This window comes from Rhinopithecus roxellana, chromosome 10 (assembly GCF_007565055.1).
Source record: "Rhinopithecus roxellana isolate Shanxi Qingling chromosome 10, ASM756505v1, whole genome shotgun sequence".
NCBI lineage: Eukaryota > Metazoa > Chordata > Mammalia > Primates > Cercopithecidae > Rhinopithecus > Rhinopithecus roxellana.
Genome location: NC_044558.1, coordinates 106,914,055 through 106,938,734, shown reverse-complemented (window position 1 = coordinate 106,938,734; position 24,680 = coordinate 106,914,055). Strand labels below are relative to the sequence as shown.

General features: G+C 37.7%; 1 long non-coding RNA gene across 1 annotated transcript; it reads right to left on the bottom strand.

Moving 5' to 3' along the window:
• Window positions 1–1,781: 1,781 nt before the first annotated feature.
• LOC104678577 lies at window positions 1,782–22,982 on the bottom strand. Its single transcript, XR_750206.1, has 2 exons — window positions 22,804–22,982; window positions 1,782–2,007 (listed from the first exon to the last, which is right to left on the bottom strand). It is a non-coding gene; the product is annotated as an uncharacterized LOC104678577 (long non-coding RNA).
• Window positions 22,983–24,680: the final 1,698 nt, after the last annotated feature.

The window sequence follows — 24,680 nt, the reverse complement described above, 5'->3', positions numbered from 1 at the left end:
AAGTCCTGCCTCTGCCGGTGACTTGCTATGTAGCTTTTCAAGTTTCCCCATTCTGTAAAAGAGGAATTGCAATGGATTGGATATGGATATGCAATTCCTGCCTCATGGAAGAAAATTTCTGCAAATGATTTCAGGGTTTTTTTTTCATAATTATAGATATATTCATGTTTCCTGCTGTTGTGGTAATTTATACTTTTCCCAAAATCATTCATATCTTGTAATTTATTTTTTAAAGTAATAATAAGTATTCTCCTACTTGTTGATTTCATCTGTACATCTGGTTATAGCCCATTCCTAATTTGTATATATGTGTGTTTTCCTGCCTTTCTCTTTTCCTCTTTCTAAAGAGAAATATGTCAAAATATTAATAATGGTTTTCTGTGAGTGATAAGATTATAGATTACTTTTACTTTAATGTTTGTCTGTATTTTCCAAATATTCAGAAATCAGTCTATATTACTTATGTGTTCACAAAACGATACTTTATGCTTAATTTTCAAATAAGGAAACTGAAGCCAGGAACATTTCATAGGTGGATCATGGCCTTACATTAGAACCAGAAAACCTGCCCTGACCCAGCCACTCTTTAGCCAACAGGGTAAGAGTCAACCACCACGACTCTTCCAGTTCTCACTGATCTGCAGAAACTGAGCCATTAAACCACTTCACCGTCTCTTGTTCTCGTCTTACATAAAGGGTTGTTAGTGGAAGGTAAACGATCACTGTGAATTGATTGTCGGGGTTTCATCCACCTTATGTGGTAAGTTGAATTTTTTGGCATGTCAGCATATAGTTGGTAATAAAAGACAATTATAATAGTGATAAAAGATAACAGTTAATATGTGATAACACATATGGCAATGAGTGAAAACATCTGAATGTGTAATTGGAAGGTAGATGCTATATATTTGATATTTTAAAATTTCCTGTGATTCTGTAGTAGGATTGTTAAAGGAAAACTATTTTTTATTTTATCTTACTTTACTTTTTTTTTTTTGAGACAGAGTTTGTCTCTGTTGCCCAGGCTGGAGTGCAGTGGTACAGTCTCAGTTCAATGCAACCTCCAACTCCTGGGCTCAAGCGATCCTCCCACCTCAGCCTCCAGAGTAGCTGAGACTACAGACATACACCACCACGCCCAGCTGATTTTTGTATTTTTTTTAGAGACAAGTCTCACCATGTTGTCCAGACTGGTCTCAAACTCCTAAGTTCAAGTGATCCACCTGCCTCGGCGTCCCAACGTGCTGGGATTACAGCCATGAACCACTGCGCCCAGCACAAAACTTTTTTAAAATAGCTGTTTGGAAAAGGCTTCTTGTGGTTCCTAACTCATAGCAAATTAGAAAGGAAAGGCATGCAGTACAATTTGATTCAACAAATCATTTTGGATTACCTACTTTAAATCTTTTTCTAGACCACATATAGAAATGCTTTATCTTATAAAAATGTAAGCTACTTTCAAAGAGATTTTCTTTAATAAGATTTTAACCATTAGATAAGGCATCTTATTTGTCTTCAAACTCTTAAGTGACTTGCCTGGTGATCACCACATGAACACAATAAAAATTGTGTCTTTTTCTATGAGGATATAAGTTTATGAGGGCAAAATTATATCCTTATTTCATTGCTCTAAGGTCGTTAACAAACCTTAGAACACTGTAACAAAATGGGGATATTTAACAGGTTTTTAAATAACGATACTAATAGATGGCATTTTTAATATGCCAAACAGGTATTATCCCTTAAATGAATTATTGCATTAAATCATCACAATAAACCTATATAAGACAGTGAGCATTTTCATTTTGTTGAGGTTTAGAGAGATTACAGATTTTCTTCAAGGTTGCATAGCTTGAAAATGGTGTGGCCAGGATTCCACCCAGGTCTGTCTGACTCTTCAGAGTTGAGACTCTACTACTTTGATCTCCAAACTCAAAAAATATTTGGTGGCCAAATAAATGAGTGAACTTCCATTTGCAGAAATTTGTAATTAATTCATCACTTTTCCTAGAAAAGAAAAGGGTTTCTGAGTTCACAAACATTTCCCTAAGAGAAAGAACAAGTACAAGTGCCTATGAGATTTATTTTACTCTGTTTCAAAGATGCACCATTGTTTTATATACCAATTGTGTGTTGATTATAATAATTGATATCATGTCTGTATAAACATATGTATCAACTAAAATTATAGACACCATTGATTACTAGTAATATCCTAAATTTTTAGAATGCGTAATAAATGTAATGTGTAAATATATAGGTTTTCTGTATTGCAATGTGAATTATTTTTCTGTAAGTTATGAGGCAGTACCATGCAGTGGTTAAGCACACAGACTATGGACCCAATCAGTGTGTCTGGTTTCAAATCCCAGTTGGCTACTTATTAGCTTGTAGTCTAGGGAAAATCAGTCAGTTTCTTTGATTTTAGATACTTCATCTGTTAAATGGGGATGACAATAATATCTTCCTCTGGATCATTCAAGATATACTTCATTAGACCTAGTGAAACGTTTCTGGTTTAATTTCTAGAGCCTTTTGCAAAATACAGATCAGATCCATTGCTTAAAATACCTATCTGCTGTCAGAGGACATATTTCTGCTTGTATTTTGTTTTCAAAATTGTCTTCTGGTTCAAAGATTTTTAACTGTTGTCAGGAAGTCATCTTCAGTCCTATGATGCCCTAAAAACAGCCATCCTGTCAGGTTATTGACCCTCACTGAGCTTATGGTAAGTTCGAACATGATGTTAATGAGACACGTTTCCATCCACTCACTTCCCACTATAAGCTAGTTAATTTTGCATAAAGAAAACCTCCCATCCATAACTATAGCCTATAGTTCTCATTCCTTCCATCTAGGCAGGTACTTGCTCCATATCTCTTTGCAATTGGAAGATATATATTCACTAATATTTTCTTGCTGTCTTGCTCTCTCTTCTTCCACCTCATCAGTTAGTCTTTGCACAAATAAGCCTCTTAGCTCTATTCACAGAGCAAATGAACGGAATTCATCTTTGTTAGATGAGGTCCATGGCCCAGTGGATCTATTTGGAATATGCCAGACTATTTGTTAACTAGGGTGAGCTATAAAGCATTTTTGGAGATTGAAAAAATGATGTCTTTTGCTCTCCTAGGAAATGTTTTCTAAAGTTAAGTTTAGGAACTATATGGTGTGGGTTTTGTATGATTTTGTTGTTTGCAATTCTGATGGCTAAGGAAGAATAAAGATGTTAACAAAGTTTAACTTTGGACAGAGGATGTAAGAATGACCATTGTCTTTTTTGTGCTTTTCTACATTTGAAACATTCTCCCTGGGAAAAGAATTCTAAATTCCTCCACCTGCTTGAAAAGGTCAGAAACCTCTTTCCAAAAATACTTTTTTATCCTCTTAATGCAAGTCTCAACCCTGGCCACTCATTAGAATCACCTGAAAACATGCTTTTAAAATCTCATGCCTGGAAGGATATGGAAAAGACACTTCTCAAAAGAAGACGTTTATGCAGCCAACAGACATATGAAAAAATGCTCATCATCACTGGCCATCAGAGAAATGCAAATCAAAACCACAATGAGATACCATCTCACACCAGTCAGAATGGCGATCATTAAAAAGTCAGGAAACAACAGGTGCTGGAGAGGATGTGGAGAAATAGGAACACTTTTTTTTTTTTTTTTTTTTTTTTTTTTTGAGACGGAGTCTCGCTCTGTCGCCCAGGCTGGAGTGCAGTGGCCGGATCTCGGCTCACTGCAAGCTCCGCCTCCCGGGTTTACGCCATTCTCCTGCCTCAGCCTCCCGAGTAGCTGGGACTACAGGCGCCCGCCATCTCGCCCGGCTAGTTTTTTGTATTTTTTAGTAGAGACGGGGTTTCACCGTGTAGACCAGGATGGTCTCGATCTCCTGACCTCGTGATCCACCCGTCTCGGCCTCCCAAAGTGCTGGGATTACAGGCTTGAGCCACCGCGCCCGGCCCCAATAGGAACACTTTTACACTGTTGGTGGGAGTGTAAACTAGTTCAACCACTGTGGAAGACAGTGTGGTGATTCCTCAAGGATATAGAACTAGAAATACGATTTGACCCAGCGATCCCATTACTGGATATATATATCCAAAGGATTATAAATCATGCTGCTATAAAGACACATGCACACATATGTTCATTACAGCACTATTCACAATGTCAAAGACTTGGAACCAACCCAAATGTCCATCAATGACAGACTGGATTAAGAAAATGTGGCACATATACACCATGGAATACTATGCAGCCATAAAAAAGGATGAGTTCATGTCCTTTGTAGGGACATGGATGAAGCTGGAAACCATCATTCTGAGCAAACTGTCACAAGGACAGAAAACCAAACACCGCATGTTCTCACTCATAGATGGGAATTGAACAATGAGATCACTTGGACACAGGAAAGGGAACATCACACACCGGAGTCTGTTGGGAGGTGGGGGATTGGGGGAGGGATAGCATTAGGAGAAATACCTAATGTAAATGATGAGTTAATGGGTGCAACAAACCAACATGGCACATGTATACATGTACCCTAGAACTTAAAGTATAATTTAAAAAAAGTAGTCTCATGCCTGGAACCAAACACAAAGATTCAAATTTAACGTTCTTGGGTGAGTTTTGAGCATTATTATTATTTAAAAGTGCCCCCCAGTGATTCTGATTTGCAGTCAATGAAATTCAATGAATTAATGTGTTGCCTTATCTAATTATCTCTCTGATCTCTTAGTAAGTTCCTTGAGAAATGAACTAATGGTAATAGTTCATCTTATTCCTTATGGAGCACTCAGCTGATATTTGTTGTTTGATTGAGGCTAAGAGGAAAAATAGAAGACATGATCTAGACTTTACAATACAATGTATGCCATTGTAATCCGTCAGAGACATGATTAGATTTTTTTGTATTATATCTCAGTGCCAATAATTTATTTTATTATCAGCCTTGAGCTAAATTTTAATGCCTGTCTCTGTTACAGAAACTAGAAATTTTATATCCCTGACTGGAATAATAATATAACATGCTCCAGGTCCCTCATCAATCTGTTCAATGAATAGATGATTGGCCATATGCCAAGGGAATCTGCTGCCCTCTGGAGGGTATTGTGCTGTTACAGATGAAAACACCATTTCCCAGGGGATGTTCCAAGGCACATGGGAAATTATGAAACAAAACCAATGCAACAAAATAAAAAGGTGTCATGGTCATTTGAAAAATTCATAGCATTTGAAAAATGCCACACACTGTATCTCTCTGTAGGAAAGTCACACTACAAATTAGCAAAATAGAGACTGAGAAGTTCTATAATAAAGATATTAGTTTCCCAAACTAATTGGCCCACCTCCCATCCCACATACATACCTTATTTCTGTTAATATTTGGGAAACTAATATTCCACAAATAATATTTTATATTCATAATCTACAAATTAATTAAATTAGGTATTTGGAGAAATTGAAGGAGAATAACGTAATGAAGGATTTCTTAAATAAACTACCAAAAAGGAAATATTGATGAAATGAATACATTAAAATGCAAAGATTCCACATCGCATGTCATGACCTGTTAACTGGAGGGATGCAATCTGATGTGGCAGTGTGATGTGCCGTACTACTATATCCATGCTTATCTTTCTTCTTAGTGCTTATCCTACTGAAACATTGGAGATATTTATACCATTGCATAACAAATGGCTTGTCATTTGTGCTTTACAATAGAAGATGCTGACTTCAAGTACTATCGTATTAGGTTAAAGATGTGTGAAGGATAGGCTGGGTGTGGTGGCTCACACCTATAATCTCAGCACTTTGGGAGGCTGAGGGGTGGATCACTTGAGCCTAGGAGTTTGAGACCAGCCTGGGCAATATGGCAAAACACCATCTCTACAAAAAACACAAAAATTAGCTAGACATTGTGGCTTATGCCTATGGTTCCAGCAACTTGGGATGTTGAGGCGGGAGGATAGCTTGAGCCTCGTAGATAGAGGGGTACAGAGGTTGCAGTGAGCTGAGATTGTGCCGTTGCACTCCAGCCTGAGCGATAGATAGAACCAGACCTTGTCTCAAAAAAAAAATAAAAAATAAAAAAAGATATATGAAGGACAGCAAGAGGCTAGGCAAGGCATAATGGAGTTCACCCAGAAGTTCAGTTAGTACAGAGTGGAGGCTCCAAGTATGCAACTCAGGCCAGGAAGATGACAAGTTTGGTGGAAATAAAAAAATGTGTAGTCAGGAAGCTTGGGTTTCATTCTTTTTTTTTTTTTTCTTTTTCTTTTGAGACTGAGTCTTGCTCTGTCACCCAGGCTAGAGTGCAGTGGCACCATCTTGGTTCACTGCAAGCTCCCCCTCTCGGGTTCACGCTATTCTCCTGCCTCAGCCTCCCGAGTAGCTGGGAATACAGGCACCTGCCACCATGCCCAGCTAATTTTTTGTATTTTTAGTAGAGACGGGGTTTCACTGTGTTAGCCGGGATGGTCTCGATCTCCTGACCTCGTGATCCACCCACCTCGGTCTCCCAAAGTGCTGGGATTATAGGCATGAGCCACTGTGCTTGGCCGGGTTTCATTCTTTTGTGTCACTAATTTTGTGATCCTGGCCAACTACATGAAAACCTCCTCATCTGTAAAAGGAAATCATGCAGAGCTGTCTAACTGTTGAATGAGATATGACATGAAAATGCTTCATACAGCCTCTGACATCATAGGCATTCAATGAATACAAGTTCAAGGTAAATATGATTTGTGAGCACAGAGATAGCACTAAACTGGACAGTCAAGAGGTCAACATGGGAGGAAGTGAAAACCGCGGGATACATCTAAAGTGACCAACCATCCAGGCCAAGTTTGCCAGGGACAGTCACAGTTTTAGCACATAAAGTCTTGCATTTGGGGAAACCAGGTAGTTCAGAGCTAGGATGGTTGGCCATCCTAGCTCAGAACCTAGAATAGGAGTGCAAACAACAACGATTGGACCCCAAGAAAAAACAAATGGCCAGAAAGCAGGAATAGAGTCTGGAAACACTAGGAAGAATGGTCCTGATGTTGACCAATATTTCTCAGGCACCAGACAGCAAAACAGGCTCAGCATGTGGGTAGGAATAAACCCATAGGTGGAAGTCAGTATACACACCTGACTTAACTGAGAACCTCAGGAGCCGGGTAGTGCTATGCAAGACAAATTTTACAAAATTATTATTTTTTTCTTTTTAAAAGATCTGTCACTCAGGCTTGAGTGCAGGGTGCCATCAAAGCTAACTGTGGCCTAAAATCCTGGGCTCAAGCGATCCTTCTGCCCCAGCCTCCCAAATAACTGAATGGCAGACACACCACTGTGCTGGGCTAATTTTAGAAATTTTTTTGTAGAGATGTGGTCTCACTTTGTTTTCAAGGCTAGTCTCAAACTCCTGGCCTCAAGCAATCCTCCTCCTCGGCCTCGAAAAGTATTGGAATTACAGGTGTGAGCCACTGTGCCTGGCCCAAAATTAATTTTGTAAGTGACTTTGGTGATGAGCTAAAATGAACAATTAGGAAAGGATGGTTTTTTCATTAAATAATGCTAGGACAATAATTATCCACTATACAAAAGGAATCGGATTTTCTACCTCACACAATACAGAAAAGTTTATAATTTAGAAACCTAAATAAGCGGGAAGAAAACTTTAAACATTTTAATAGAAAATAAAAGAGAAAAGCTTAATAAAGTTTTCAAGGCCAGCTGTAGTATCTCACACCTGTAATCCCAGCACTTTGGGTGGCCTAAATAGGCAGATCACTTGAGGTCAGGAGTTCGAGACCAACCTGGCCAACATTGTGAAACACCATATCTACTAAAAATACAAAAATTAGCTGGGCGTCGTGATAGATGCCTATAATTTCAGCTACTCGGGAGGTTGAGGTAGGAGAATCGCTTGAACCCTGGAGGCAGAGGTTGCAGTGAGCCAAGATTGCACCACTGCACTCTAGCCTGGGCAACAGAGTGAATGAGACTCTGTCTCAAAAAAAAAGAAAAAAAAAAAGATTTTAAAACAAGCAATAAAAATGGAAAGATTCATAAAGTTGATTATTTATTTTTTATTTTTATTTATTTATTTTTTTGAGACAAAGTCTTGCTCTGTCGCCCAGGCTAGAGTGCAGTGGCGCAATCTTGGCTCACTGCAGCTTCTGCCTCCCGGGTTCCAGCAATCCTCCTGCCTGAGCCTCCTGGGTAGCTGGGATTACAGGCACACACCACCACACCCGGTAATTTTTGTATTTTTAGTAGGGACGGGGTTTCACCACTTTGGCCAGTCTGGTCTCAAACTCCTGACCTCAGGTGATCCACCCGCCTTGGCTTTCCAAATTGCTGGGATTACAGGCATGAGCCACCGCACCCGGCCAAAGTTGATTGCTTTGGAATGAAAAGATTCCATGAACACAGTGAACAGCCAAGCCATAAACTGAGAAACAATATTTACAATATATCAAGCCCATAAAGTACTTATATCAGCAAGTACTTTAAGGAAAATGCCAGCAATCTAGTAGGCATAGGACAGGAATAGGCAATTCATGGAAGAAACTTCAGTAGCAAAAACACATTTTTTTAAAAACCTCAGTTTTACTACTTGTCAGAGAAATGCAAATTGAAACCACAATGAGATAACATTTTATATCAAGCAGATTGTCAGAAATTAAAAAGCCTGCCAATACCAAGCACTGGCGAGAATGTGAAGCCACAGAAATTTTCTCACACTTCTACTGAGGGTGTAAAATACAACCATCTTGGAGAGCAAATGCTCAATAGCTATGGATGTTTTGAAAGTATACACTTGTGCAATACCTCCTCGTGCAGCCTGGAGAAACTCGCAAATGTGTGCACAATGGGTCAGGTATAAGAGTGTTCACTGTAGCGTGGTTTATAAGAGCAAAAGACTGAAAACACTCTGAATGTCCATCAGCTGTAAATTAAATAAATTGTTGTATAATTCATTTGATGGAATGCTAACATACAGCAGTTACAGTAAATGACTAGATGACCAGTATCATGACATCTCAAAAGCATAATAGTAAACTAGAAAAAGTAAGTTGCACAAATATTTATACCATATGGTATCCCTTATATCAGCTGTAAAATATGTGCAATATTATACATTTTATGTGTACACAAATATGTAATAAAAATTCAAAAACAGTCACAGAGATAATAAACCAAATATTGACTACTTCTAAAGAGAAAAAGATGGACATGAAATCAGAAATAGTTAATAAGGCATCAAACGTGTCTACTACATTTTATGTTTAAAATATCTGATGTAAGTAAAGCAAAACGTTAAGATTTGACAGAGTTGGGTGGTAGATACACAACTTATTTCATTCTCTAGACTTTTCTGTATGCGTTAAGTATTTTATTTTGACAAAATAAAAACAATGTTATTAACATTTAAATTCAGATTATTTCAGAACTACTCTAAAATATTTTTAAAAGCAAAACGATGCTTTCTGGAGTTGGTAACTTGACAAAGCCAAGTTTAACAGTCTGTTCAAATAAAGTTAAAGTATACCTTGTCCTGACACAGATTTCACTGTCACTTAACCAACACTAGATGTCACTTTACTTCATGCATTTAATTTGAGAGTTTCTGGTTGAAATTAAGTAAACTTGGGTATGTTTTATCATTTTCTTTCTCCAGTAGATACAGAGAATTAGGAAAAATGAAAATGTTCTCTGCTATATATCCATCCAGGAAGACAAAGGACATGTATATTTGGGTTTATCCTTTTATCCTTGGCACCTACGGCATATAACAGGGTTGCAAAAGTATTGTTAATCAAATAGACAAAGGATACAAGAGAGTTTCAGAGAAGAAATGTTTAATATCCCCAACATGTATATAATTACATTTGGAACAGTTTTGCCTTCAAACAGCAGCGAGCGGTTGAAAGCAGACCTCACAGGGATTTGCAAGGGAAAGGTTATAACTCTAATTTCAAAGCCCAGCTTGTGGTCAGTGGAGAGAAGACACCATTTCAGATCTTCCAACCCAAAGTTGTATCACAGTTCATTGGATCATTGCATCTCCAATAAGGACTGACAAATAAGAACTCCTTAAATCAATAATTGAACCTTTTTAGAAGGAGAGGCACCTTTGATAATCATGAAAATCATGAACTCTCTGGAAATTTTCATCTAAACATATAAAAATCAGCCAGGCGCAGTGGCTCACACCTGTAATCCCAGCCCTTTGGGGGCCACAGTTGGTGGATCACTTGAGGACACGAGTTTGAGACCAGACAGGCCAACACAGTGATACCTTGTCATTACCAAAAAAGTACAAAAATCAGCTGGGCTTGGTGGCACATGCTTGTAGTCCCATCTACTCAGGAGGCTGAGGCAGGAGAATTGCTTGAACCTGGGAGGTAGAGGTTGCAGTGAGCCGAGATCACACCACTGCACCCCAGCCTGGGTGACAGAGTGAGACCCTGTCTCAAAAAAAAGATTTTTGTTAAACATATAAAAACATATAAAATTGTTATGTGCAATTTTTGCAGATTTGCAGACCTCCTAAAAGCTCATGCATGAACTCCAGGTCAGGACCCCTTGACCAGAATGGATAAAAGCACTTGCCTAGGTGCCTTTCCCAAGCTTTCTTAAACTCTGCCAATAATCAGAATTTCAGCTAAGGCTGGCACATATCACGTGAACTATATGACATGACCATACAAATGAATGGAATGGAAACTAACCCTGTAAATTCAGGTAATTAACCAAATGTGGGCAATGTCTACTTTGGAAATATTTGGCTTATGGATAATAATCAAAGTGCTTTTATATACATTTTTTTCTAAGAATAATTAAGAAGGCCGGGCACGGTGGCTCAAGCCTGTAATCTTAGCACTTTGGGAGGCCGAGACGGGCGGATCACGAGGTCAGGAGATCGAGACCATCCTGGCTAACACGGTGAAATCCCGTCTCTACTAAAAAATACAAAAAACTAGCCAGGCGAGGTGGCGGGCACCTGTAGTCCCAGCTACTTGGGAGGCTGAGGCAGGAGAATGGCGTGAACCCGGGAGGCGGAGCTTGCAGTGAGCTGAGATCTGGCCACTGCACTCCAGCCCGGGAGACAGAGCGAGACTCTGTCTCAAAAAAAAAAAAAAAAAAAAAAAAAAAAAAAAAATAATAATAATAATAATAATAATAATTAAGAAAAAAAGTAATAGATTTGTTTGCTAAAATATTTATTTGGAAGCTTGTTTTTCCTTGGGGAGCAAACCAAATCCTAGGAGTTGCTCCACATAATAATATTTTCTAGTGCCTGAATGATTGTTCAACTGTTTTCATTTTACACCTTCTAACTGGAAAGAACTAGTTTATAATTTTGTTACTGATTTTCTTGCATCATAAATATTACAGAATAGCCCAAACTAGGTGAGGTTAGTTCATTGTATGAATACAAATTAATGAAATTTCACTACATTGTGTAAAGATACTCTAAATAAAATAAGCTTGAAACTCCTTTACCTTCTTTGCTCCAGAGCCTTTCCCTCTAAATCAAATAAGCTTGAAACTCCTTTATCTTCTTTGTTCCAGAGTCTTTCCTTATTAAAAAGACTTCTTAGGCTGGGCACGATGGCTCACACCTATAATCCCAGCACTTTGGGAGGCCAAGGCAGGAGGATCTGTTGAGCCCAGGAGTTTGAGACCAGCCTGGGCAACATAGTGAGACCCTGCCTCTACAAAAACGTTTTAGAAAATTAGCCAGGCATGGTGGCACTGCCTATGGTCCCAGCTACTTGGGAGGCTGAGGTGGGAGGATTGCTTGAGCCTGGGAGGTTGAGGCTGCAGTGAGCTATGATTGCACCACTGCACTCCAGCCTGGGCAACAGAGTCAGACTGTCTCAAAAGAAAAAAGAGACCTCTTTTCAGGGACCCCCCTCTTTCCAGGGACACTCAGGTCTGTTAACCACATATCAAGATTTCAAAAACAGGTGTTGAATGACAAAGAGAGTTCTTCTTTATTTTTTATTTTTTTAATGAAACTCCGTTTCATTACAGAGGGTAGTGGTGTGATCATGGCTACTGCAACCTTGACCTCCTGGGCTCAGTGATCCTCTTACTTCAGGCTCTGAAGTAGGAAGGACTATAGGAATGTGTCGGCCGGGCGCGGTGGCTCAAGCCTGTAATCCCAGCACTTTGGGAGGCCGAGACGGGCGGATCACGAGGTCAGGAGATCGAAACCATCCTGGCTAACATGGTGAAACCCCGTCTCTACTAAAAATACAAAAAAAAAAAACTAGCCGGGCGAGGTGGCGGCGCCTGTAGTCCCAGCTACTCGGGAGGCTGAGGCAGGAGAATGGCGTAAACCCGGGAGGCGGAGCTTGCAGTGAGCTGAGATCTGGCCACTGCGCTCCAGTCTGGGTGACAGAGCGAGACTCCGTCTCAAAAAAAAAAAAAAAAAAAAAAAAAAAAAAAGGAATGTGTCACCATGCTCAGCTATTTTTTTCTTTCTTTTTGAGACAGAGTCTCACTCTGTTGCCCAAGCTGGAGTACAGTGGCATGATCTCAGCTCACTGCAACTTCCGCCTCCTGGGTTCAAGCAATTCTCCTGCCTCAGCCTCCCGAATAGCTGGGACTAGAGATGCTGCCACCACACCCAGCTAATTTTTGTATTTTTAGTAGAGACAGGGTTTCACCATGTTGGCCAGGCTGGTCTCGAACTCCTGACCTCAGGTGATCTGCCTGCCTTGGCCTCCAAAAGTGCTGGGATTACAGGTGTGAGCCACCACGCCCAGCCGCTCAACTAATTTTTGAAATTTTTTGTATTGATGGTGTCTTGCTATGTTGCCAAGGCTGTTCTCAAACTCCTGGGTTTAAGCAATCCTCCTGCCTCAGTCCCCCAAAGTGTTGGGATTACAGGTGTGAGCCACCACACCTGGCCAGCATTCTTCTTTATCATGATCACCCTGTTACTGAAAGTATGTTATAGGCTATAGTTACAGTAGATAAATTGTGCCAATTTTTAAGAAGTATCATTTTACTCACTGGAGATTATGTTAATGCCATGAGAATGGTAAAACCAGGGTTTGTTTTTCTTCTATTATGCAACTTTGCTATATGTACTAGGCCGTGGTAAAGTAAAGCAGTAGTATAGCAGAGTCCTGATTTGGTGCAGTGATCATTTATAGGCTTAGCTGGTCATAGCACCCATTGTGAAATTACATGCAGAAAATGGATCCTGCTTTAAGAGAACAGAATCTAACTTGGATTCTAATTCTTCAACCAACCACAAAAAACTTCCACACCTCTTTCTAGGAGATGCAGAAAAACACCCTTTATCAGAGTCATAAAGAATTTTACATTCAGAGTTGTTTCCTTAAGGCGAAGAGCCTGAGTGCTAACCCTTCTTTGTAACTGACAAAAACCCTAGCATGTTTTCTTAAAGAAAATTATTATTATATATACATTTTTCTCCAGAGTTAAAATGTTGATACTAATAATTTTCTCAAGAAAACATCCTAGGGATATTGTCAATTACAAACAAAGGAGGGTCAGTACTCGGGCGTTTTAACTCTCTGGAGAAAAATTTATATTTTCACAACTAAATACTTTACCATTTATTCAATAAAATCTGTAAATTTTCAGTTATTGATTTAACAATTTCTCTCTGACTTTAGAACTTGATATCATTTGACTATTATAACAAGTACTTGATTTAATGACCATCTTTTTCTCTGGAAGATATCATCCTACATGAGTAGGCTTAGTCAATAGACTTCATTTTTTTGTTTGTTTTTTTGTTTTTGTTTTTGTTTTTTGAGACGGAGTCTCACTCTGTCACCAGGCTGGAGTGCAGTGGCGCGATCTCAGCTCACTGCAAGCTCCGCCTCCCAGGTTCAAGCGATTCTCCTGCCTCAACCTCCCGAGTAGCTGGGACTACAGGCGCGTGCCACCACGCCCAGCTAATTTTTGTATTTTTAGTACAGATGGTGTTTCACCATGTTGGCCAGGATGGTCTTGATCTCTTGAACTCGTGATTTGCCCACCATGGCCTCCCAAAGTGCTGCGATTACAGACATGAGCCACTGCTCCTGACTTTGTATTTCTATTTCTGCAGTCATGATTCTATAATCTCATTTGATCATTCCATCAATTTATGGTTCTATAGTAAAATACTTTGTTTGTATATGTTCATGTCATATACCAAATGTAAGTGTTCATTTTACCATCATTTCTTGACACTTTAAAAATTGTTAGCATTTTCTAAACTTTAGAATTACTCAGCTTGGGGGTAAGTTCAGTGAGGACTGCTGGTGGTAGATAGCATGAGACCTGGGTAATACTGAATACAGCTCTGTATCTAAGCTGCTCTTTGGATCAATAGACTTTCTTTCTGGGCCAAATTATATCTCCTTTTCATTGACAGGTGAACATCTCAACATCTTGTAGCCTTTTCTCCTTCTTAGAAAACACAATAGAAATAAATGGGTGAATCCAAAGCAGTATAATTTTAGCAAACAGAAAAGATATTACACTCCTTCTGGAGTGTAATGGCATGATCATAGTTCATTGTAGCCTCAGTCTCCTGGGCTCGTGATCCTCCCACCTCAGCCTCCTGAGTAGCTGGAACTATAGGTTTGTGCCACCATGCCTGGCTAATTTTTGTTATCTTTAGTAGAGACGAGGTCTCAGTATGTCACCCAGGTGAGTCTCCAACTCCTGAGCTTAAGCGATCCTCCCTCTCTGTCTCCCAAAGTGCTGAGATTACAGGTGTGAGCCATCATGCCCAGCTCCTTATTCATTTTAAACCTTAATGTATGCCTTTAGAGAATGTCTTTCTTGCCCCTTTTTAGCATATCCAAACCTTATCATAGTCGCCATCCAGCCTTTTTTTCTTTTTCTGGGTCTCCCAGTCTCTAGCATGTTTTATCGCCTTGTAGTAGTCTCTCATTGCTTTATGTGCAAATTATTACATCCCAGATCAGATTGTATATCTCTTGAGAACAATCTTGTGCTTTGTTTACCAAGCTTGGTAAACACTGGATATATAATCTACTTTCCTTGCATTTAATTATTGCTAAAGAGTTGATTCCCAATTTACTTTTTCCCCTACCATTTTTACATTTTGTTGGAGAACTTTTACTTATGTGCTGGGAAACATAAATAAAGCCCAAGATTGTTCTCAAGAGGCTTACAATCGGATACAAATTCATAAACTTTCTTAAAACATTATGAGATTTTTTTTTTTTAGCTCATCAGCTTTCGTTAGTGTTGGTGTATCCCCAAGACAACTCTTCTTCCAATGTGGCCCAGGAAAGCCAAAAGATTGGACACCCCTGGTTTAGACTATTAATAAGCAGTTCTTATTTCTAAAGAAGTTTTGCGTCATATTCTTCCCCCCTTTTTTTGTCTTGATCTACTGTAGGTGAAACATTTGTAGATTAGCTGGTTCCCCTTCATTCCTTCTCTTCTGAAATGTGTGGTAAAGTAAAAATGCCTAAAGCAATAATTTGTGGATAAAAACAGCTGCACATGAAAAATAATTGATGTGGTTTAAAAATTACTCCGAGATGGAAAATAAGATGCCTTTTCAACCTATACTCTAAAAAGAGTACTAAAGCTAATTCTTTATAAATCATGGAATGGAAGCAAAGAAAGACACGTTTTTGGGTAGTCAATCAATTTTAAATAAGGAGAGTTTTAAAATTTTGTATAAAAAATTAGAAAATGTTCAGTTCCCTAAAAGGACATAGCTGAAGATGAAGAAAGTCTTAACTACACCCTTAGCAATGTGGGTTTAATGTTTTCTATAATTACAAATATGAAAGCTGATTGCTTTGGTTCCTTTATAAGTTAATCATTTTAAACATCACACACCAGGGCCTATCGGGCAAGGGGAGGGAGAGCATTAGGATAAATACCCAATGCATGCAGGGCTTAAAACCTAGATGACAGGTTGATGGGTGCAGCAAACCACAATGGCACATACATACCTATGTAACAAACCTGCACATTCCACACATGTATCGCAGAACTTAAAGTAAAATTTAAAAATAATAATAGTAAGCTAACCTTTTTAAAAAAAATGCCTTTGTAGTTTTAGCTTTTTTCTATTATGTCTCTGCAACTTTCCTGGGAGTGACCCAAGCACAAACATTCTGTGCTTATGGTACTTGCCAAGGTGCTGTTGTCACTGCAGTGCTGCCCTAATGCCACCTACACCTGGCCTGCATGTGTGTTTATGATGCTAAACACTGGGATGGGACTAGAAGATTCAACAAGATACAGCAACGTGACACAGATACTATTTGATTGATTTTTTTTCTTCTTGTGTAGATCTATATAGAGCCATCCTTTCTAAACTTATAACAGTGCTTTCGTTTTAGTCATTTATTTCTTCATCTGAAATTCTTTGTTCTAGACAGGAGTCCCCAACTCCTGGTCCATGGCCTGTTAGGAACCAGCCTGCATAGCAGGAGGTGAGTGGCAGGCCAGCATTACCACAAGAGCTCCGCCTCCTGTCAGATCAGCGGCAGCAATAGATTCTCATAGGAGTTCGAACCTTGTCGTGAACTGCACATGCAAGGGAGCTAGGCTGCAGGCTCTTTATGAGAATCTAATGCCTGATGATCTGAGGTGAAACAGTTTTATCCCAAAACCATCCCCACACCGACCTCGTCCATGGAAAAATTGTCTTCCATGAAACCAGTCCCTGCTGCTAAAAAGATTGGGGACTGCTGCTCTAGAAGATGCACTTGTTAAGAGAATTCTAATTCCCTGGTTTTCTTCATTTAAAGAAAGTCTGAGTAATAATTTTTTTAAGTCCAATACTTTTCTTTAAAAGGAAATTAAGCAGGAAATAGGAAAGAGTTGAGTCATTATCCTTTAAATTGCTGTATCTCGCAGCTAATTCACACCAGAAGCCTAAAAATTAAGCAGCAATAAAATGTGATGATTCACTAGCAGTTTTCACTGCTTGATTTGAGGCTGTTGTTAATTTCAGTACTTCATAGTGGTAGCTAAGCATAAAAATTAAAAATATATCCATGTATTCAAAAAAATCTTTAAGCTCTATGATTTATGATGTTTAGCAGTGTCTGTATATAAAGATAAAAATAGTCTAAGTATGTATCATATTTGTTATAGCCTAATAGTTTACTTTGGTAGTGAAGGAATTTACGAGTAAATTATATAAACATTATCATTTAAGCCTATGTATGGATTTTGAGAAAAGAAGTCGGCTGGGACAATGAAAGGCAGTGACCTTAACTAAACATCTAAAGATTAAAATAAAATTAAAGCAATAACTACAGTATATTACAATTAGCAATAACTACAATATATTACAATTACAACATACTACAATATATTACAATTAAAGCAATAACTACAATATATTAAAATTAGGCTGACATAAAGCCTTTAATTTCAACCATGTTAAATATTATATGTTAAATAATATTAGACCATGTTAAATAAAGTTAAATAAGTATTAAACATATTTTGGACATTTAGAGTAAGGAAATGTGAATGTTTCTCTATGAACATTTTACTAATAAACTTGTAAAAATCAACTGGCAAAATATATTTTCTTAACTATATGAAAAAATGTAAAAGAAACAACTCATATAAGTACATATTATGTGTAAGACACTATTCCTAGAACTTTATGTGCAATGATGACTCATTTAGTCCTTGATATGGTTTGACTCTGTGTCCCCACCCAAATCTCATCTCAAATGGTGATCCCCATGTGTCTAGGGAGGGACCTGGTGTGGGAGGTGAATGGATCATGGGGGCGGACTCTCCCATGCTGTTCTTATGATAGTGGGTGAGTTCTCATGAGATCTGATGGTTTAAAAGTGTGTGGTGGTTCTCCCCACTCTCTCTCTCCCCTGCCGCCCTGAGAAGAAGGTTGGTGTTCCCATTTGCCTTCCACCATGATTGTGAGATTTCTGAGGCCCCCCAGTCATGCTTCCTGTTATGTCCATGGAACTCTGAGTCAATTAAACCTCTTTTCTTCATAAATTACCTAGTCTCAGGTAGTTCTTTATAGCAGTGTGAGAACAGACTAATATAGTCCTCTTAACAAATCTCTAAGAGAAATACTCGTAGTATCCCAATTTACAGATGAGGAAACTGAGACATAAAGAAGGTAGATAATTTGCCCAAAGTCACTCTGCTAGTGAGTGGGATTCTAACCTAGAGTTAGAACATGAGCATCTAGGCTCCTAATCATTTCACCATTCTGCTTTTACAGCATGATCAGTAATCTTTTAATTCACTTTGGTTAGAGCAATTAAAAATGTCTGGTTAAGATAACAAGTTATGGTGGGTTAGTATTATTACCTTATTAATCTCACAACATGGAATTACCCAAATAAGTTGTATAGAATTTTTAAAAATATGAGTACATTGCTGGACATCACGTCCTTAGGCTTCAGGAACTAAAGACACATTGCAATTTACTATAGGCTAATTAGCAAAAAAGAAAAAAAGCTCCACTGCACCTGGTAGGAAAAAGATAAATAATAATTAACTTTTATTAAATGCTTATGATATGTCAAGCATTATTCTGAGTGCTTTCATTAATGTATTTAATCCTACCACAATCTTCTAAGATATGTGTCATTATTACTCCCATTTTATGAATGAGGCTAAGTGGGAGTAACATGTTCACCCTGCCCTCTCCCTCCTCTATTCTTCATTGCTGGAGATTTCGGAATCTTGGTTGTTTTCTTGTTTTTTATTTGTGGCTGATTTAAAAACTTTTAGGTGGCTTTTTCTGGTAAGGAAAGTTGCAACCTTTGGTTTAAGACTGAGTTGAGGCTGGGCGCGGTGGCTCATGCCTGTAATCCCAGCACTTTGGGAGGCCAAGGCAGGAGGATCACGAGGTCAGGAGTTCAAGACCAGCCTGGTCAATGCGGTGAAACCCCATCTCTACTAAAAATACGAAAATTAGCCAGGTGTGGTGGCCTGTGCCTGTAGTCCCAGCTACTCAGGAGGCTGAGGCAGAAGAATCGCTTGAACCCAGGAGGCAGAGTTTGCAGTAAGCCGAGATTGTGCCACTGCACTCCAGCTTGAGCAAGACTCTGTCTCAAAAAGAAAAAAAAAAGAAAGAAAAAACTGAGTTGAAGGATACTTGCTGCTTCATGACATAATTTTAAGAAAATGGCTTTGAAGGCATTTTGCTCTCTGCCTGCAATGTTTCTACTGCATGATCTGGTTTAGTATAATAATAATGACCAGGAGCTCTGTCATCTAACTTTTCAAATCCTGGCTCTGCCTCTGTCTTAGAAGCAGAGGTTCCTGTTCCTGCTGCTGTACTAAAATACCTTAGACTAGGTAATTTATAAACAACAGAAATTTATTCCTCATAGTTCTGGAGACTGGAAAGTCCACCATCAAGGCAGCAGCAGATTAGAGGTCTGGTGAGTGTCCCCTCTCTGCTTCAAAAATCGCACCTTCTCAAGGAATCCTCCCATGGCAGAAGGCTGTGAACAGGGCAAACAGGCTTTCTTCAGCACTAAGGGCACTAATCCCATTCATGAGGTGACTTAATCACCTTCCACCTCCTAATGTCATCACCTTGGGGGTTAGGTTTCAACACATGAATTTTGGAGGAACACAAGCATTCAGACTATAGCAGCTTCTTCTTAGGTGATCTTGTGCAGTTTCTTGAATGGGTTACACAGAAACATCCCTGCTTTGTTAGTGTTCCTGGGGTAAGGGAAGGAGAGGGTCATGGGGTGGGATAGGAAGAGAGCTGATTGAGAAAGGGAATGAAAGAGGCAGGAGGCTATAAAAGTATTTAAAATGTTTCCTCCTAACCTCATTCGACATTTTCCCTTACTTGCTTGATGTTTTCTGTTTGCTTAATGATGAAATCTGTCTGATTCCTGTCAACTTTTTCTTAGTCATATGAGAACTTTCTAGAACTAATGGGCTTGCATGAGAACTGACTCCCAGGCCCACCCATGCTGTTACAGTGAGATCACTTTTTGTAGCACTAGTTCTCATTCTGCTTGCCATCTTTCCTGATGTGTCACCAAAGTTGTCTGTGAACCACACCCACAAAAACAACTCAGAAACAGATTTTCTTGAACCACATGTGAGGTTGGCGAAGTGTGGTATTTTTAAGTAGGCCACATAGTATCTAACTGATCGCTCTTCCTCCATTGTGGACAAATATTTATTGAAAACTTACCCTGTGCCTGGCACCAGTGATAGAAAGACAAATGTCCCTGGATACTTTGTATTAGCAGCAAGCCTAGTATGCCTTATATACTGCCAGGGTAGATGGTTTTTATTTTTTTTTAAGTTAAGTTGCTTTCCAACTCTTGACTGTGCATAACTTTTTTCTTATAGCCTGTGGTCTCTATTTTTGCCTTCTGTGTAGCTCTTTCACTAGCATCATTACTTGCAAATATGGCAGAGCATCTCAACTTTATTCTACCAGGATCACGATTGATTTATATTCCTCTTTTGGCTCCATGCAGTGCTTTTTTCTGCTAGTGCAAGCTATTTACATGCACTTACTCTGCACTTTGCACACATTATTCCCCTTGTGGTATTACCCGCTGTGAGGTCTGGACCTGTGTTATCCAATACTGAATGAATAAGATATTCCAAAAATACATACACTATATATAGGTATATGTCTGTCTATCTATCTATCTATCTATCTATCTATCTATCTATCTATCTATCTATCTATCGTCTCTCCATATTTCCTACAATGTATATTATATATATGTAACTTAAAACTCTAGATATGCAGCTAAAAAATGAACTGGCTATAGCCTTTGCCCTTTTTAGTATATAACTAAAGACCTGCCTTTCTAAAGAAAGCTTCTGGTTTCAATCATATAAAATTAATTTTTGATCTTGCTTGTACATGGGATGAAAGCTTAAAAAGTTATAATTGATAATCTCGTGTCACTGTAAGTTCAGCATGTATCATTTCTTAGTGAGAAAGCAGAAGCTATGTTATGAAATCCTCTCCCTCTCTGCTTTGAAGAAATTTTTATGGCAGAAACTAAACTATAAATGCAACTTAAACTTGTAACTAAGCCAAACAACTAGGATTCATGGGCATATCAGCATCATTATGATGGTGATGATCATGATGATCATTACTACCTTGCCATTATCGTCTCACCACAAGTATTATTATTACTACTAATGAGAGTTGTAATTATATTACTTTTAAGTTGATTCTTTCTCCAAAATGAATTCCTCCCCTCTTTTCCCATTTTTTTAACCTCATCTTAACTGTGTTTATAGCAAGAGAAGTGACAATTTACTTAATTACATAATACTAAACAAACAAATATTGTATCAACACTGATTTGGCATAGAATGAGGTTGCCTATTAAAGCTGTATTATCATAACGTATCTCCCTGACATGATATTTTTTCCACTTGCAGTCAAAAGTAGAATTTTTTTTGAAACATATTTAGAGTTGTTTCTGGAGTTAGGCATTAGTAGATTATCATTAATTGCTTGAGAGAGACCCCAGTCCTAATTAGACAGAAAAGTGAAATGCATAGGCAAGGCTACCACAGTCAGCCTTGAAGGTTGCACACTGCAGAATCCCAGGGCATGCTACTCACACAGTGATATGAATGGCATTCCTAACGTTGTGCAGCAGAGCAGCCTGCATATTTGGAAGTACTGAGAATATTGTAGGAAAAAATAAAGAACATTTCATGGAAGCATTTGGTAGATCCATGGTCGTCTCATTGTCTTTGAAGGTAAATTTTATTTTTAAATTTAATTCTTTCTGGAAGCCATAAATATTAAGAAGTATAATAATTTGAATGGAAAGAGAAAAATATTTTCAGTAGGAGATTCTACAATCAATATTCAGTTTCACAAAAGTACACCATTAGAAATGAGAACAAATGTAAAACTTGGACTTAGAGTGTGTAAAGGGCAAATCAACTAGTAGAGAAGGTAAACATAGGAGAAAATATTTAAGAAAATAAATGACTCTAGCAATAGTGCAGATTACATAGCTTGAATTCTCTCGGTGCAAAACATCTAGTGCCAGCTGAAAAACAAACATTTTTAAGCACATTGTTTGCCTCACAAAGATAATAAAGGAAATCACCAGTCCTCCAATATTGTGACTATTCAAAATGTACTACATATTCTAGCCAGTGTAATTAGAAAAGAAAAACAAATAAAAATTATAAAGATTGGAAAGAAGAAATAATTGGTCCATAAATGTACACGATATGGTTGTTTATATGGAAACATGGAGTTAGGCATAAGAGACTACAGATTATTAGAATTAGGAATTTAGTAAGGTTGCTGGATATAAGATCAATATACAAAAAGCAATTACATACCCATACAGCAAAGATTAAGAAATATTACATTTAAAAATATATCATCTATAAAAATAATCAAAAATATGTATAGGAATAAATCTAATAAATGATTGGCAAGATTTTTATGAAGAAAATTAGGCAACTTTGTTGAAATGTCTTAAAGAGGACCTAAATACATGGAGAATATAACATGTTCATAAAAATGTAAACTGAACTCCCTAAAGATGTAAATACTCCTTAAATTAACTATAAGTGTAATACAATTCTGATTCAACCCAACCCAACAGATCTGAATAGTGGAATAGAATTGAGTTGCTGGTATTTGAGGTGATTCTGGAATTCTTTGGAGAGCCTAGTATAATTAATGGTGCCTTTGATAGAAAAAATATTCCCTGTAAATTTTGTTTTCAAAAGGATGAATACTCAGATATTTGTTGCAAATAGAAAATCTATCTTAATTATCAAGAACTTGAATATTTACATCAACATACGAAACTAAGGATGTGATGATTTCTTGGCAAAGGAATTGCTGTGTCAGTTGCAAGATGGCATTTTTCATCCATGACTCAGAAGAGAAGTCTGGAATACCTGCCCAGTGCCTAATACGGATATAGACTCTAGGCTTCCAGACCCAGAGAGGAGAATGTTTTAGCAAGTGCATACTGCCACACATGAGAGCATCCAAAGCATCCAAAGGTATCTGAACTACTATACCTCACCCAGAGGCTACCTGTTAAACTATAACAGGCATGCCACCTGTTCCTTCAGAGGCCAATAAGTGATCTTTGAACAGGGTTGGAGTTAAAAAGTAAACCTATCCTTCACGTTTTTGCATTGTTAAAACTAAAGCACTTATAACAACAGACTTGATATGACTCTGTGGTCAATGTTTGCTTCTAAGATTGGCTCATTGTTTACATTTTAAAGGAAGAACACATTTGTTATGAAAAAGTTTTTCCGAATAGTCTGATTGCTTTGGAAGCAGCTCTTAAAACTGTAACACTATGTAATTGGCCAAACTTTCTGTACTACAGTTACCCTTCCAACTCTATAACCATGAGTTTTTGGTATTTTTCAGTGAAAAGAGAGCCAGTTCAAAACATAAGATTATTTAGATGCCTTTTAAAAGAGTTATACTATAACTTTTGTGTTAAAAACCAAGAATTCCAAAGAACGCTGATAAAGATTAAGATCTTCATCAACAAGCATTTATTTTCTCAATAGGCGTGAAAGCATTATATAAAATATGGAAAAAATCTCAGACTAGTGATGTGTTTGGTGTGTCCTTTAAACAATTTCTTTTGTGTTTCTGGCCCACCCTCTTACCTTGCTTTTCCTCTCTTACATCCTCTTCATTGTGGAAAGAGGTAATAGATACAAACCAAAAACTTCATGGAAAGCATGCATGGCACTCTGTTTCCTAAAATATACACTAAAACTGTGATTAGTTTTCTATTTACTTTTCTCTTCTGTTGTTTACTAGTTGCTAACAGTGGCTATCATTTGAAAAGTGGGAAAATAGTAAAGCTATAGATGATCTGAACAGATCAGTCAATTTGACCTAGTGGACATTTATCAAATACTTCAATAACAGCTGAATTACACATTCTTTTCAAATTCACATGAAATATACACCACAATAGGCCATATGCTAGGCCATTAAACATACTTTAATAAATTTAAAAGAATAGAAATTATACAAAATATGATCTCAGAAAAGATAACTGGAGAATCCCCAAATATCTGCAAATAAACAACATATTTCTAAATAACCCATGAGCCAAAGAAGAAATCTCAGGAGAAAATTTTAAATATTTTGAATTAAATGTAAATAAAAGTACAACTTATCAAAATTCATAGGACACAGCAAAAGCAGTGCTTAGAGGGAAATTTGTAGCATTAAACACATATATTAGAAATGGAGAAAGGTCTAACTTCCTTAGGAAAGTGGAAATTCCATCTTAGAAAATTAGTAAAAAGGGTGAAATAAAACTTATTGGCAAGCATATAAAAAATTCAATTTTACATATAATCCAATAAAAGAAATACTAATACAAATATTATTTTTCACATTGAATTGAGAAATTTATACTTTTAAAGTATAATATTCAATGCTGGTATGGGTGAGGTGAAATAGGCACTATACGTTAGTGATAGTTGTACAGATGGATGCAGCCTTTTTGGAGAGAAATTTGACAATGTGGCCTAAATGTAACTTTTCTTTGACCTGGTATTTCTATTTTAATGATTCTAAGAAAATAAAAATTAAAAAAAGAAAAAATCTCAAATTAACAAAATGTTTAATTAAAAGACAGCTATAAAAGTATTATGAATAATAGCAAAAATCTGAAAATAATA